Below are 16,292 nucleotides of genomic sequence, written 5' to 3' on the forward strand. Positions count from 1 at the left end.
TGTGCCTTCAGTAAATGGATAGAGGCATGCCCCTCAAAGGATAATACTGCCATTACCACAGCGAAGGTGCTTTTGAAATAATTTTTCCCTAGGTTTGGTGTTTGCAGACTTTTATGGAATGATAACAGACCTCATTTTGTTGGGGAAGTTATTAAGTATGTCCTGAAAGGATTAGAGATCAAATAGAAGTTCGATGCGGTTTTCCACCCACAATCAGCAGGGTTGGTGGAAAGGTATAAGGCTACTTTGAAGCTGAAGTTAGCGAAGATACAGGCTTCATCATCCTTAACTTGGCCAGATGCATTGCCGTTGGCATTATTGTCTATTAGGTCAGTGCCACACTCTCGAATAGGCCTTACCCCCTATGAAATAGTATTTGGAAGGCTAATGAACAATTGGGGAGTTCCTAAGCCAAAATCTGTATATGATGTACCTTGTGTCCTGATGAATGATTATTTGGCACAGTTAACCGACAATTTGGTTTCTATTCATCAACAGGTTCGAGAAGCACTTCCTGACAGATCTACAGGTGAAGGCCATGAACTCCAACCTGGTGACCAGGTGATGATTAAGGGGGTCATTCTGACCCTGGCGGTCATGGACCGCCAGGGCCAACGGCCGCGGAAGCACCGCCAACAGGCTGGCGGTGCTTCCTGGCCAATTCTGACCACGGCGGTAAAGCCACGGTCAGAAAAGGGAAACCGGCGGTTTCCCGCCGGTTTTACCCTGGCCATATAGGCGCCGCCATGGGATTCCGACACCCTTCCCGCCATCCTGTCCCTGGCGGTTCTTACCGCCAGGAACAGGATGGCGGGAACGGGTGTCGTGGGGCCCCTGGGGGCCTCTGCACTGCCCATGCCACTGGCATGGGCAGTGCAGGGGCCCCCTAACAGGGCCCCATAATGATTTTAAGTGTCTGCTTAGCAGACACTGAAAATCGCGACGGGTGCCACGGCACCCGTCGCACCCCAGCAACTCCGCCGGCTCCATTCGGAGCCGGCTTCATTGTTGCTGGGTCTTTCCCGCTGGGCGGGCGGGCGCCCGCCCGCCCAGCGGGAAAGTCAGAATGACCGCCGCGGTCATTTGACCGTGGTGCGGTCTTCTGGCGGGGGAACTTTGGCGGGCGGCCTCCGCCACCCGCCGAAGTTGGAATGACCCCCTAAGTCCTTTGAAAGATCAAGCAGCTTGGAACCAAGGTGGCGAGGCCCAGAGCAGGTGCTCCTTGCGACAAGGACAGCAGTTCGAGTGACAAACCCAAAGAATTGGGTCCATAGTACTCACTGCAAAAGAGTGCTACCTACCTTGGTGGAACCTGCTGTGCTGACCGATCATCGAGAGATTTTGACTACGGAGAAAGGCCGTGCTATATCACCTGACGAATCTGCGGAGTTCTTCCCGGACCATACGATTTCTGGAGTGTCGCCATATAATTTGAGACCGAGGAAAGTCCCCCATAGTGCTGGAGAAAACCGGTTGAACTACCACCCTGGGTTAGTGAAACAGAGAGCCAATGTGGCAAGGGGGGGGATCAGCCATGCATTAGAATAGTGACACCCTTCTTGGCCCATGGTGAAGAAATCAGCGGCTGCCCAGGGATAAGAGCTCCAACAATTGTTTTTAATTAATTTCTGAAAGGGTCGATCATCACTGTTGCTAAAATGAATAACAAACTGATCATTAGTACTATGGGGTTTGTTGTTGTTTTGGTGGTTAAAGCAATAAACACCTGGTTTGTTGAAAAGAAGGCTCCTGCTTGTGAGTTTTTTTATTGCCACTACTCCAGTACCAGAGGATCACTATTACTTTATGCTTCCCTATCAGGAGCAGAAGCACCGTCAACCGTACTTCAATAATACTTTCATTCAGATGTTGCATCATACTCATAATGCTACAAATACTACTAACTGTTGGGTATGTGGAATGATACCTGCGCATCAAAAGAAAGGAGGAACACCTTTCATTCCTCTTCCTTTTTCACACAATGGTTCTTGTCAAGCTTGGTATACGCTTTTGTTTGCATCTGGAAAACATACAGAGGGCGGACTTCTTTTTTGCCTTAATAAAGTATGCTACCAAGACAAAGATGGGTATCCCCAAGCCAAAGGAACTAAATGGGAATGGGAAGAGTATCAACTGGACAATGTTTCAATAGCATATGTCTTCACAAATATAAGAGACTCTGACAAGAAAGAACAATTTGTGATTTCTGTTACAAAAACTAAAGCAGATTTATGTATACGTAGCATTGGGCGAATTCCAGTGGGGATAAGCGATTGTACCTTGATTTTAACTATTGAGGGTGTAAATAATAGTAGTTTTACAGCTTCACATAATACATATTTTGTTTGTGGTAACTATGGATATTACCAACTACCTGTTGGGTGGTCAGGTGTGTGTTATATATCTTTTCTATTACCCCCTGTGTTTTTGTCCCCTGCATCATATCACCAAGATTTTAAACTGTTCAATGACATCATTAAAAATAGATATAAAAGGACAATAAGTACAAATGAGGTAGACCAAACGGACACTAGCCTGCAACAATATGTTGATTTTAATTTAGGGTTGTTCTCCTTTGTGGGTGCTGCGTTAAACAGTAGGAAAGTGAGACAATTGACTAGGGTTGTGGAAGCTGTTACCAATCAGGCAGCTCTGGCACTTGGGAATATTACAGAGGAGCTCTAAATTGCGAGGATTGTAGCGCTCCAAAATCGTATGGTACTAGATGTGATATTAGCTGATCGAGGTGGTGCATGTCGCATCATCGGTAGTAGTTGCAGCATTTTCATTCCAGATCACACACCTTCAGTATATGATGCAATATCAAAATTGCATAAAATTGCTGCAGAAATCCACACAGACTGGTACTTGGACTTTTTCTGGATGGTTTTGGGCTCTTGTTTCCGCTTGGGGCTGGAAACTACTGACTATCCTGTGTGTAATGATTGCAATATTTTTCACATGCTGTATCTGTATTCAGTGTGGTCCAATGTTCTGTTCCAGGTGTATTACTGCTTGTATGCCTACCAAAAGAAATATTACAGAAATGAAAGCACAACATATGTTAGATAAGGAAATAGCTGAAATGATGAGCATAAATATACAAGATGAATATTTAGATTATCCCAGAAAGACGAATGTCTTCAGCTAATGCTGAAAGTGTCGCCTGTTGTAAGTCAGTAGCGCTTAAATTAAGCGTTAGCAGAAGACATCTTGTATTTAGCAACTATTGTGAACATTTTGCGGAATCCATTTTGTATTCATGACAGCCATTTTCTCTGCCATGTGCTCGCCATGTGCTCTGTCCTACCTTTCTGTTAACTACTCTTGAAAATCTGTCTAGTGACAAGTTAGATTTAGCATCTCCCACTTTTGCACATGCCCAGTAAGATCTGCAGCTGTTAGTAATCAGTAAAGACAGTAATGTGTCTACTGGTCCTTGAAAACTGTTAGCCCCTCCTACCTGTCGACTGTGCATTTCCATATGACCTTATATGTATGTAAGTCTTGCTTCTATAATTGTACCACCTTCTTTTAGCCCCTGCGTGGGTATAAAAGGACCATGCTGTCTTACTTCAATGTGCTACTTCAAACATTACTGAATGTTGCTGTTTGAACTGTAGTACCACCTCATGAGGTTTAATCAACTTTGTCTTTTATTTCAGTTTCTGTGCCAACTTCTTCCTATATGGTCTGAGGACTTTGTGCAGAGAAGGGCGAACCCCTTGCACTAGTAGGCCTTGCTGAGGCTTACTTCAACAGCAGGGGAATGACCAATCTAATGGCTGCTCCAGCTTTTGGGTCCCTTGACTCTGTGTACAAGAGGTTATCTTCCCAGTATACTCTATGGGTGTCACTGACATCCCCATTTTGCAGCTTGACAGCTTGCTGTCTGAGAACCTCTAATGTGGTACAGGTTTCATGTGCCACACTCAGCTCTTCCCTGGCAGGGTAGATCCACCCAAAAGCTCAGCAGTGTCTGCTGCCAGCTCCTCTGGTGTAGGTTTTGCACAAGGAGGAAATTCCTCTTCCTCAGAAGGGGAATCATCTGTAGAGGGAGGGATAATGGGTAGGGATGTATCCTTTTTACCCCTAGCTTTACGGAGCACTTGGTCCATTGTTCCAGGATCCAAGTAACCCTGTCCTTTTTGCTTTTTGGCCTGAGCCCTGGTTAAACCAAAAATATGCCCAGGAATCCCCAGCATTGCTGCATGGGCCTCCAACTCCACTTCTGCCCAAGCTGATGTCTCTAAATAATTCCCTACAAGACAGTCTACAGGTAAATCTGAGGCAACCACAACTTTAGTTGGACCAGTAAACCCCCCCCAGTTGAGAATCACAACAGCCATGGGGTGGCTAAGAGTGTTGGTATGAGCGTCTGTCACTTGGTACTGCTAACCAAGTAGGTGTTGCTCAGGGTGGACCAGTTTTTATATCACCATAGTTACACTGGCTCCTGTGTCCCTGTAGGCCTGAACCTCAACACCATTTATTAGGGGAAATTGCTTGTACTTAACCATATTAAGGGGACAAGCAACCAAGGTGGCAAAATCAATGCCACCATCAGAGACTAAAACAGCCTCTGTGGTCTCCTTAACAAGACCAATCCCAACTACATTGCCAATAGTGAGCCCAGCTACACCCTTGGATTGGCTATTAGTAGTAGATTTCCCACCACCACTGCTATTACTAGGGGCACTAGAATTTGCAGCAGGGGTTGTGGTGGTGGGAGGTTTGGTGTTTTTCTTTGGGCAGCTGGAATCAGTTGCCCAATGGCCTTTGACTTTACAGAAATAACACCAAGGCTTTTTAGGTAGATTATTAGAAGAGGATTTGGACCCACCACCCCCAGAGGATTTGTGTGGGCCTGATGAAGACTCAGAATGTTTACTTTTGTCCCCACCCTTCTCAGAAGACTTACCATCCTCCTTCTTGCCATACTTGTCACCCCCTGTATGAACTTTTCTGTTCGCCCTTGTTCTGACCCACTTGTCTGCCTTCTTTCCCAATTCTTGGGGAGAGGTCAGATCCGAGTCCACTAGGTATTGGTGAAACAAGTCAGACACACAGTTGTTCAGAATTTGCTCTCTCAGAATAAGATTGTACAGGCTTTCAAAGTCAGATACCTTACTGCCATGTAACCACCCTTCCAACGCCTTCACTGAACAGTCCACAAAATCTGTCCAGTCTCGAGAAGACTCTTTTCTGGTGTCTCTGAACTTAATCCTGTATTGTTCAGTGGTTAAGCCAAATCCATCCATGAGTGCATCTTTCAAAACTTTGTAGTTCTTGGCTTCACTTTCTCTAACAGTAAGGAGCCTATCCCTACCCTTTCCAGTGAAAGATAGCCACAAAATAGCAGCCCACTGCCTTTGAGGGACCAACTGCACCATACAGGCCCTCTCAAGTGCAGCAAACCCTTACTAATGTCATTCCCCTCCTTGTAAGGGGGGACTATCTTGTGCAGATTCCTGGAATCTTGCTCTCTAACAGGATTGCTATCAGGAATACTGCTGCTGCCATCATGGGGAACTAACACCAACCTCTGTCTTTCCTTCTCTATGTCTAGGGATTCCCTATCTAAGGCCATGAAAAGTACAAAATGACAAAGTGGTAAAGCAGTTGCAAGTACTTATCCCACTGCTGCACCACCAATGTGTGAGGCTGGCCTGGCTTATAGTGGGTATCCTGTGGTAATTACACCCTGTGTCAGGTCCAGTTATCCCTTATTAGTAGGATAGAGGTGTTTCTAGCAGCTTAGGCTGATAGAAGGTAGCTATGGCAAAGCAGCTTAGGCTGAACTAGGAGACATGCAAATCTCCTACTAAACCGCTTATATCATATGCACAATATCATAGGAAAACACAATACACAGAGTTACTAAAAATAAAGGTACTTTATTTTTGTGACAATATGCCACAAGTATCTCAGTGAGTACCCTCAGGTAGAAGGTAAGTAATATACACAAGTTATATGTACACAAACCCAAAACAGGTAAGTAATAGTCAGAAAAGTAATCCAAACAATGTAGAATTACAATAGGTTGCAATAGGTGAACATAGGTCTGGGGCAACACAAACCATATACTCCAAAAGTGGAATGCGAAACACAAATGGACCCCAGAACTATGGGAGCTTGTAGAGGGTCACTGGGAATGTAAGAAAACAGTCAGGGTGTCCAAGATACCACACCCCAAGACCCTGAAAAGTAGGAGTAAAGTACACCTACCTCTCCAAAAGAACACAATAGTCCTGATAGGGGGATTCTGCAAGAACCACAAACACCAGCAAAGCACTGAAGATGGATTCCTAGACCTGAGGACCTGCAAGGCAACGGGACCAAGTCCAAGAGTCGCAATAGTGTCTGGGGGGGGGCAGGAGCCCAGAAAACCCCGGATGATGGTGCAAGGAAGCTGCCTCCTGATGGAAGAAACTTGGAATTCTGCAACAACGAAGAGGACTAGGAACTTTACCTTTGGATGGAAGATGTCCCATATCGCGATGAAGGTTGCAGAAGTGTTCCAAAGCAGAAATACTGCAAACAAGCCTTGCTAGCTGCAAGGGTCGTGGTAGAGGTTTTTGGGTGCTGCTGCGGGCAAGGAAGGACCAGGACGTCTCCCCTTGGAGAAGGAGACAGAGAGGGAGCTCAGCAACTCAGAGAGCCCCCACAGAAGCAGGCATCACCTGCAGAAGTACCCGAACAGGCACTTAGAAGATTTGTGAACTGGAGCTGGCTCAGAGTCACAAAGGAGGGTCCCACGATGCAGGGGGCCAACTCAGAGGGTTGAGCACTGCAGGACAGAGTGCTGGGGACCGAGGCTAGGATTTACATGAAGGAAATACTGGAAGAGTGCACAGGAGCCGGACCAGCTGCAAATCAAACAGTACACAGGTTTGCAGTCTAGCGTGGGGAGGCAAGGACTTACCTCCACCAATCTTGGACTGAAGAATCACTGGACTGTGGGAGTCACTTGGATAGAGTTCCTGTGTTCCAGGGACCATGCTCGTCAGGATGAGAGGGGACCCAGGGGACCGGTGATGCAGTCTTTTGGTGCCTGCGTTAGCAGGGGGAAGAGTCCATCGACCCACAGGAGATTTCTTCTTGGCTTCCAGTACAGGGTGAAGGCAGGTGACCCTCAGAGCATGCACCACCAGGAAACAGTCGAGAAAGCGGGCAGGATGAGGCGCTACAATGTTGCTGGTAGTCGTCTTGCTACTTTGTTGCGGTTTTGTAGGCGTCCTGGAGCAGTCTGCGGTCGATCCTTGGCAGAAGTCAAAGAAGGAAGTGCAGGGGAACTCTGGTGAGCTCTTGCATTTGTTCTCCGAAGAATTCCCAAGAGGAGAGACCCTAAATAGCCAGAAAAGAAGGTTTGGCTACCAAGACAGGTAAGAGCCTATCAGAGGGGGTCTCTGACATCACCTGCTGGTCCTGGTCACTCATAGCAGTCTAGTGTGCCCCCAACACCTCTGTTTCCAAGATGGCAGAGGTCTGGGACACACTGCAGGAGCTCTGGGCACCTCCCCTGGGAGGTACTGGTCAGGGGAGTGGTCACTCCCCTTTCCTTTGTCCAGTTTCGTACCAGAGCAGGGCTGGGGGATCCCTGAACCGGTGTAGACTGGCTTATGCAGAGATTGGCACCATCTGTACCCATCAAAGCATTTCCAGAGGCTGGGGGACGCTACTCTTCCCCAGCCCTTCACACCTATTTCCAAATGGAGAGGGTGTAACACCCTCTCTCAGAGGAAATCCTTTGTTCTGCAATCCTGGACCAGGGCTGCCTGGACTCCAGGAGGGCAGAATCCTGTCTGAGGGATTGGCAGCATTAGCAGCTGCAGTGGAAACCCCGGAAAGGCAGTTTGGGAGCACCCGGGTTCTGTGCTAGAGACCCGGGGGATCATGGAATTGTCCCCCCAACACCAGAATGGTATTGGGGTGACAATTCCATGATCTTAGACATGTTACATGGCCATGTTCGGAGTTACCATTGTGACGCTATACATAGGTAGTGACCTATGTATAGTGCACGCGTGTAATGGTGTCCCCGCACTGACAAAGTCCGGGGAATTTGCCCTGAACAATGTGGGGCACCTTGGCTAGTGCCAGGGTACCCACACACTAAGTAACTTGCCACCCAACCTTCACCAGGTGAGGGTTAGACATATAGGTGACTTATAAGTTACTTATGTGCAGTGAAAAATGGCTGTGAAATAACGTGGACGTTATTTCACTCAGGCTGCAGTGGCAGGCCTGTGTAAGAATTGTCAGAGCTCCCTATGGGTGGCAAAATAAATGCTGCAACCCATAGGGATCTCCTGGAACCCCAAAACCCTGGGTGTCTAAGTACCATATACAAGGGAATTATATGGGTATACCAGTGTGCCAATGAGAATTGGAAATTTAGTCACTAGCCTGCAGTGACAAACTTAGAAAGCAGAGAGAACATAAACACTGAGGTTCTGGTTAGCAGAGCCTCAGTGATACAGTTAGGCACCACACAGGGAGCACCTACAGGGCACATACTATGAGCACTAGGGTCCTGCCTAGCAGGATCACCAGTGACACAGGGGCTAAAACATACATACATACAGTGAAAATGGGGGTAACATGCCAGGCTAGATGGTACTTTCCTACAGTTGGGTAGGCCATGTCTTGGGAGAATGGGTGAGGAGGAGCTGGGGGATTCATTTGGCTGGTGTGCCACTTCCTCCCCTTGATGATCGAAGCAGGTGGCAGGGTGATACACACCATGCAACGACCACCAACTAAAGCACTGCTGGGCTGACCTTGTTGCCAGAGAGCAAGACCTGCTGGACCACCTGGGTATTGTGATTGGTGGCCCTGTTGGTGAGTACAATTCAGAGTAATGTGCACATTTAAATGCTCTATAGTGACAGTAGCAGATTTGTTGATATGCTGCAGGCAATGTTTTTGGACATGTGAAATGCAAGTTAAACATACAGTGGCTCTGAGTTATACAATAATTGCTACACATTACCATCATTTGTTGACACAACAGCTGTACTAAGGTACAAAACACAACTGGAGCTTGTAAATTAGTGCTGCCTTCACGTAAATAGATGGTGCAAATGCAGCTCTAACATATGCTTTAGGCATGGTCTGTGAGTGACCCATGAAAGAGATGTTTTTCACCATATAATTCCAAGAATTAATGTGTTCCCCAATTATTTTGAATACATGACTGAACTGTATTCTGGCCCATACGTACCAATTTCTTTCTAACCTCAGGTAATATCTTAGGCTGATAGTTTGACTTCCTTGTGCCACAATTAAATTAGGAATGGATGCCAAAGTAATACACACAGGTTCATATATAAATGTTTGGTGCTACTTTCCATAGTTGTAGCATATAAAATGAAGCAAATGATACAAATTGAGGGATAACAACTATCCATGGCCCTCTTTTCATTGTACCTGTGTGTTTTAAATTGGTCTTGGGCACAATAGCTGGAACAGAGCTATTGCATTTCCCATCTGTGTTACTCTCTAGCCATGCACTTCTCATAAGTTATGGGATCATCATGGGATACCTGACGTTGGGGCATGCATGGTCACAATGTATCACGTTCATTATGTCGTGCAAGGGATCCCTGACCAATTCCATCATACATATAAACTTCCCTAATACTTTGCTAGTTTTGTTTGGTACACCCCTTCTTATCTAGTGCAGCATATGTACAAAAACTAACTTCCCAGCATGGAGGCTATCACAGACATGGGTGTATGCTAAGATCAGAAGACCAGCATTTCTGTGACTGCTGCCATTCCGAAGGTACATACAAATTTATACCTACATCATCATGATTGACACATTGATACATTTGCTAAACCATGTTTTAATAATGTGACAGTGCCAGTTTGCTGTATACCCTATGATCTCCCAACTTGGCAAATGTAAGATGATGAATGTGTTTAACTGTGATTTCCAAAACCCATTATGGGTACACAGGGCAATGAGGGACACACTTCAGGTGCAATGACTACACCTGTGCCCATGCAGTCTGTCATGGATGAACACAATATACACTGTCAACATATATATTACTGTTGCATTAAAATATTAAAAATGCCCAATCCATATCTTGCCTCAAATTGTCACCAATGAATGCACAGGATCCCTGCCATTATGGTGTCATGGGGGCATATGTGGCTCAGGGTACACTGTTAATGTAGCATATGTAACCTACACACAACACAGGCTCTACATGTAAGGGACCATAGAAAGCATGATAAATCATGACCTTAAATCAACCCACAGGAGCGTCACACAGTAAATGATTGTCCCTTGATGCACAAGCCACAATACCTGAGTGACTGGTATTGCAGTGCTCCAGGCATGTGGCTTTGCATGTCTCTCATTACTACAAATGATGAGAGGAGTACACTCCATAAATTAGTCTTTAACCAATTGATGGAGCATGTTTGTCACCACATGATAGTTTAGGCCACTGCATGTGTGCAGCAATGTGTGTACCACTCACTGGAGTGACAGGGTCTATACATGTTTGCAGTGGTATGTATGTTGGAGTATCATCATGCCTGAGAGGCTGGACTTTCAGATTTAAAGTTACACACAGTCATTTCATTTGAAAGTGTTGTACAGTGCACAGACATTGAGTACATTTCACCCTTCCATGCTTTACGGGTGGACCTGCCCCTTACACAATCGGAGAAGTGGCTCGATTTGCGGACCCAGACATATCCAGTAAGTGTTGATATTTCTGTTCTGTGTTGTGTTTGCAGCTGTTGTGTGATTGACTGCTGTGTGTTGGACACATAGCAAGGTATGATGTGTTGGCACATGATCGATATGTAACTTGACTGGAGTATCACTTTTTTTTCCATCTTTGAGTTGGACAATCAGTAGCGTATAGTCATATTTTGGGATTGTAGTGCATCCCCTGTAGGCATGGCCATGTGAAGAGGGTGACATTTGTTTCTGAAATTCTTATAAAGAAAAATTAGCAGAGGGCCATATTCATGATTTAGTCATCAAGTCAGACACTGAATCTCACAGAATAGGGATGCCAAAGTCTTACCCACAGACATGAACCTCCCTGTTCACTAATGAACATGTTCGATTGTATGTTTGACTTTCTAGCAGCATTTAGCTCCACCTGTTGTGCTTCGTGTATGTGGCACTTGAGTACAATGTCATAGGTGTGCATGCAGCTCGTGGCCAGATGTGTGCTTTCATCTATCTGCTTGTTGTAGGACAGGTATTAGTTGTATCAAATGATGTTCACAATCTTCTGCATTTACAAACATAAATGTGGATGGGATTGTCCAAGGTTTAGGTCTATCCTAGTTGGACATCCTCCTTACCTGTGGTGGTCTATCTAAACCCATATACAGCTGTCCAAGGCCTCCTGGGTGTCCTTGATGTTTGAAAGTATGTGTTGCTTGCCCATCACCCCCCCCTGAGGAACAGGCTTAGGGTTATGAAATGTGTACCTAGGTGTGATGATCCAAGTTTAGTACACAGACATGTAAATCTGTAAATCACTTGTCCAAACCTAGGATACCCACTCATGATTAGCAACTGCATACAATCTTGGAAATTCCATTTACAAATCACAGATCTTGTGGCCCTTGATTGTCATCCAGAAGATAGTTATTATTTGGCCTTTCACATGTGGAGGACTTGCAGTATTTTTTATGTGACTAATGGCTGAGCAATGATGCATAGGTTTTTTAAGTTGGTACACATATTTTAGAGCATTGCTGTTCTGTTAGATAGGACATGTGTAGGATACACTGGCATGTACTTCCATCTGTGAATCTGTGATCTGTATGGTGATATGGCCTGTTTCAGCTACATTAGATGTATTGTCTGATTTGCATCAGTATCTATATCACACAATGAAGTACCTAATGTTTGGCTTTATCTTTCTTAACAGCAGCAAATATGGATGCCACCCAGATCCATGAGTTTCAGTGGTGGGCGATGCGTTACCACCACATTCTGGATGTGGAGTCTTGGTTCTGCCACATGGCACAGCGTTATCGCCATGAAAGAGCCTCAGGGGTGTGGAGGGCATTTGCCCAGGGGGCCCCTCGGTGTCCACAACAGCCACCACCACCAGCACCACCACTATAACCTATGTGGCACCAAGGATGACAGCCACCACTGCAGGACCATCGACTTCCTCAGCTCCAGGACCACTGACAGCAGCACCTTCACCTCCCCCTCCAAGCATGGCACCACCAGCTGGACAAATCTCAACAACTGGCACTCAGACCACCTGTAGGAGGCTGGACTGGCTTGTAGTGAGTACCAAGGGGTACTTACACCTTGCACCAGGCCCAGTTATCCCTTATTAGTGTATAGGGTGTCTAGCAGCTTAGGCTGATAGATAATGGTAGCTTAGCAGAGCAGCTTAGGCTGAACTAGGAGACGAGTGAAGCTCCTACAGTACCACTAGTGTCATATGTACAATATCATAAGAAAACACAATACACAGATATACTAAAAATAAAGGTACTTTATTTTTATGACAATATGCCAAAAGTATCTCAGTGAGTATCCTCAGTATGAGGATAGCAAATATACACAAGATATATGTACACAATACCAAAATATGCAGTAATAGTATTAGAAAACAGTGCAAACAATGTATAGTTACAATAGGATGCAATGGGGACACATAGGGATAGGGACAACACAAACCATATACTCCAAAAGTGGAATGCGAACCACGAATGGACCCCAAACCTATGTGACCTTGTAGAGGGTCGCTGGGACTGTAAGAAAACAGTGAGGGTTAGAAAAATAGCCCACCCCAAGACCCTGAAAAGTGAGTGCAAAGTGCACTAAAGTTCCCCAAAGGACATAGAAGTCGTGATAGGGGAATTCTGCAGGAAAGACACAAATCAGCAATGCAACAACGATGGATTTCCAAACGAGGGTACCTGTGGAACAAGGGGACCAAGTCCAAAAGTCACAAGCAAGTCAGAGATGGACAGATGCCCAGGAAATGCCAGCTGTGGGTGCAAAGAAGCTTCTACTGGACAGTAGAAGCTGAAGATTCTGCAGGAACGACAAGGGCTAGGAACTTCCCCTTTGGAAGACGGATCCCTCACGCCGTGGAGAGTCGTGCAGAAGTGTTTTCCTGAAGAAAGACTGCCAACAAACCTTGCTAGCTGCAAATTGTGCGGTTAGGGTTTTTGGATGCTGCTGTGGCCCAGGAGGGACCAGGATGTCGCCAATTGTGTCTGACGACAGAGGGGGCGTCAGGCAAGACAAGGAGCCCTCTCAGAAGCAGGCAGCACCTGCAGAAGTGCCAGAACAGGCACTACAAAATGGAGTGAAACGGTGCTCACCCAAAGTTGCACAAAGGAGTCCCACGCCGCCGGAGGACAACTTAGGAGGTCGTGCAATGCAGGTTAGAGTGCCGTGGACCCAGGCTGGACTGTGCACAAAGGATTTCCGCCGGAAGTGCACGGAGGCCGGAGTTGCTGCAAAAGTTGCGGTTCCCAGCAATGCAGTCTGGCGTGGGGAGGCAAGGACTTACCTCCACCAAACTTGGACTGAAGAGTCACTGGACTGTGGGAGTCACTTGCACAGAGTTGCTGGATTCAAGGGACCTCGCTCGTCGTGCTGAGAGGAGACCCAGGGTACCGGTGATGCAGTTCTTTGGTGCCTGCGGTTGCAGGGGGACGATTCCGTCGACCCACAGGAGATTTCTTTGGAGCTTCTAGTGCAGAGAGGAGGCAGACTACCCCCACAGCATGCACCACCAGGAAAGCAGTCGAGAAGGCGGCAGGATCAGCGTTACAGAGTTGCAGTAGTCGTCTTTGCTACTTTGTTGCAGTTTTGCAGGCTTCCAGCGCGGTCAGCAGTCGATTCCTTGGCAGAAGGTGAAGAGAGAGATGCAGAGGAACTCGGATGAGCTCTTGCATTCGTTATCTCAGGAATCCCCAAAGACAGAGACCCTAAATAGCCAGAAAAGAGGGTTTGGCTACTTAGGAGAGAGGATAGGCTAGCAACACCTGAAGGAGCCTATCAGAAGGAGTCTCTGACGTCACCTGGTGGCACTGGCCACTCAGAGCAGTCCAGTGTGCCAGCAGCACCTCTGTTTCCAAGATGGCAGAGGTCTGGAGCACACTGGAGGAGCTCTGGGCACCTCCCAGGGGAGGTGCAGGTCAGGGGAGTGGTCACTCCCCTTTCCTTTGTCCAGTATCGCGCCAGAGCAGGGCTGAGGGGTCCCTGAACCGGTGTAGACTGGCTTATGCAGAAATGGGCACCATCTGTGCCCATGAAAGCATTTCCAGAGCCTGGGGGAGGCTACTCCTCCCCAGCCCTAACACCACTTTCGAAAGGGAGAGGGTGTAACACCCTCTCTCTGAGGAAGTCCTTTGTTCTGCCTTCCTGGGCCAGGCCTGGCTGGACCCCAGGAGGGCAGAAACCTGTCTGAGGGGTTGGCAGCAGCAGCAGCTGCAGTGAAACCCCGGGAAAGGCAGTTTGGCAGTGCCAGGGTCTGTGCTAGAGACCCGTGGGATCATGGGATTGTGCCAACTATGCCAGGATGGTATAGAGGGGGCAATTCCATGATCATAGACATGTTACATGGCCATATTCGGAGTTACCATTGTGAAGCTACATATAGGTAGTGACCTATATGTAGTGCACGCGTGTAATGGTGTCCCCGCACTCACAAACTCCGGGGAATTGGCCCTGAACAATGTGGGGGCACCTTGGCTAGTGCCAGGGTGCCCACACACTAAGTAACTTAGCACCCAACCTTTACCAGGTAAAGGTTAGACATATAGGTGACTTATAAGTTACTTAAGTGCAGTGTAAAATGGCTGTGAAATAACGTGGATGTTATTTCACTCAGGCTGCAGTGGCAGGCCTGTGTAAGAATTGTCAGAGCTCCCTATGGGTGGCAAAAGAAATGCTGCAGCCCATAGGGATCTCCTGGAACCCCAATACCCTGGGTACATCAGTACCATATACTAGGGAATTATAGGGGTGTTCCAGTATGCCAATGTAAATTGGTAAAATTGGTCACTAGCCTGTTAGTGACAATTTGAAAGAAATGAGAGAGGATAACCACTGAGGTTCTGATTAGCAGAGCCTCAGTGAGACAGTTAGTCATAACACAGGTAACACATTCAGGCACACTTATGAGCACTGGGGCCCTGGCTGGCAGGGTCCCAGTGACACATACAACTAAAACAACATATATACAGTGAAAAATGGGGGTAACATGCCAGGCAAGATGGTACTTTCCTACACCACCCCTGCTGCAGTCATTGACCCTGGTGATTTTAGAGCAATGCATTGTGACATGCAACGAATGTTGCGTAGACTGGACAGGTTGCAGTAGGAGGTGTCACAAATCAATAAGAGGGTGCGTGCCATAAAGAATACCCTACGGAGGGCTATCTTGTGACTATAATACCCTCTGCCAAGATTCCCTCCCTCCTCTTTCCTGGTTCTTTTAATTAGTGGGTTTAGGGGGCTTAGTGTTTAGTTTGTAGTAGTGGGTTGGGGGCATGATATTTTTACATGTTATTTTTTATGTGTGTGGGTGGGTGGGTGTATGGGGGATGATGTTGGGGTTTTTGCGTTTTAAAAAAGAAAAAAAAGAAAAATATATATAAAAAGAAAAAATACAAACAAATATATATATTTGTTTAGTATAAGACATTATGGCGGTCATTACAACATTGGTGGTAAATGCCACTTACCGCCATGCAGAAGACCGCCAACACACGGCCACGGCCACAGAAATCCGCCACAGCTATTATGATCCACAGCTCGGAATCTGCCAAAATTCAGACACCCACACAAGTCCGCCAAACTAAAGGTCAGTGATAAACTGGCGAAAACAAAACCTCCACCGTCACGCCAACATAAATACGCCCACACTATCACGACACACGAATCCACGCGGCTGTCTTTCAACCGCGGTATTCCATTTGCGGTACACACCGCCACGCTCAAAATACACACACAGTTACAAAACACAGCCACATTGGACAATTCCAAATACACACACCTGATACACATACACACACCACTCCCACACGCCCATTACAATATAAAACACACACCCCCATCACCCACAAACCCCTGCGACCACAATTACTGAGAGAAGGCCAGAGAGAGACACTACAAACAACTACCAAGCATCCACAGGTACACAATACCATCACCCACATAACTTCCACCCACCTCATACAAAACACCACTAAATACCACCCCACTTATCACTACACACACCACCCCACACATCACCCACACCATCCCATGGCATGGCAAAAAC

This window comes from Pleurodeles waltl, chromosome 10 (assembly GCF_031143425.1).
Source record: "Pleurodeles waltl isolate 20211129_DDA chromosome 10, aPleWal1.hap1.20221129, whole genome shotgun sequence".
NCBI classification, from domain to species: domain Eukaryota; kingdom Metazoa; phylum Chordata; class Amphibia; order Caudata; family Salamandridae; genus Pleurodeles; species Pleurodeles waltl.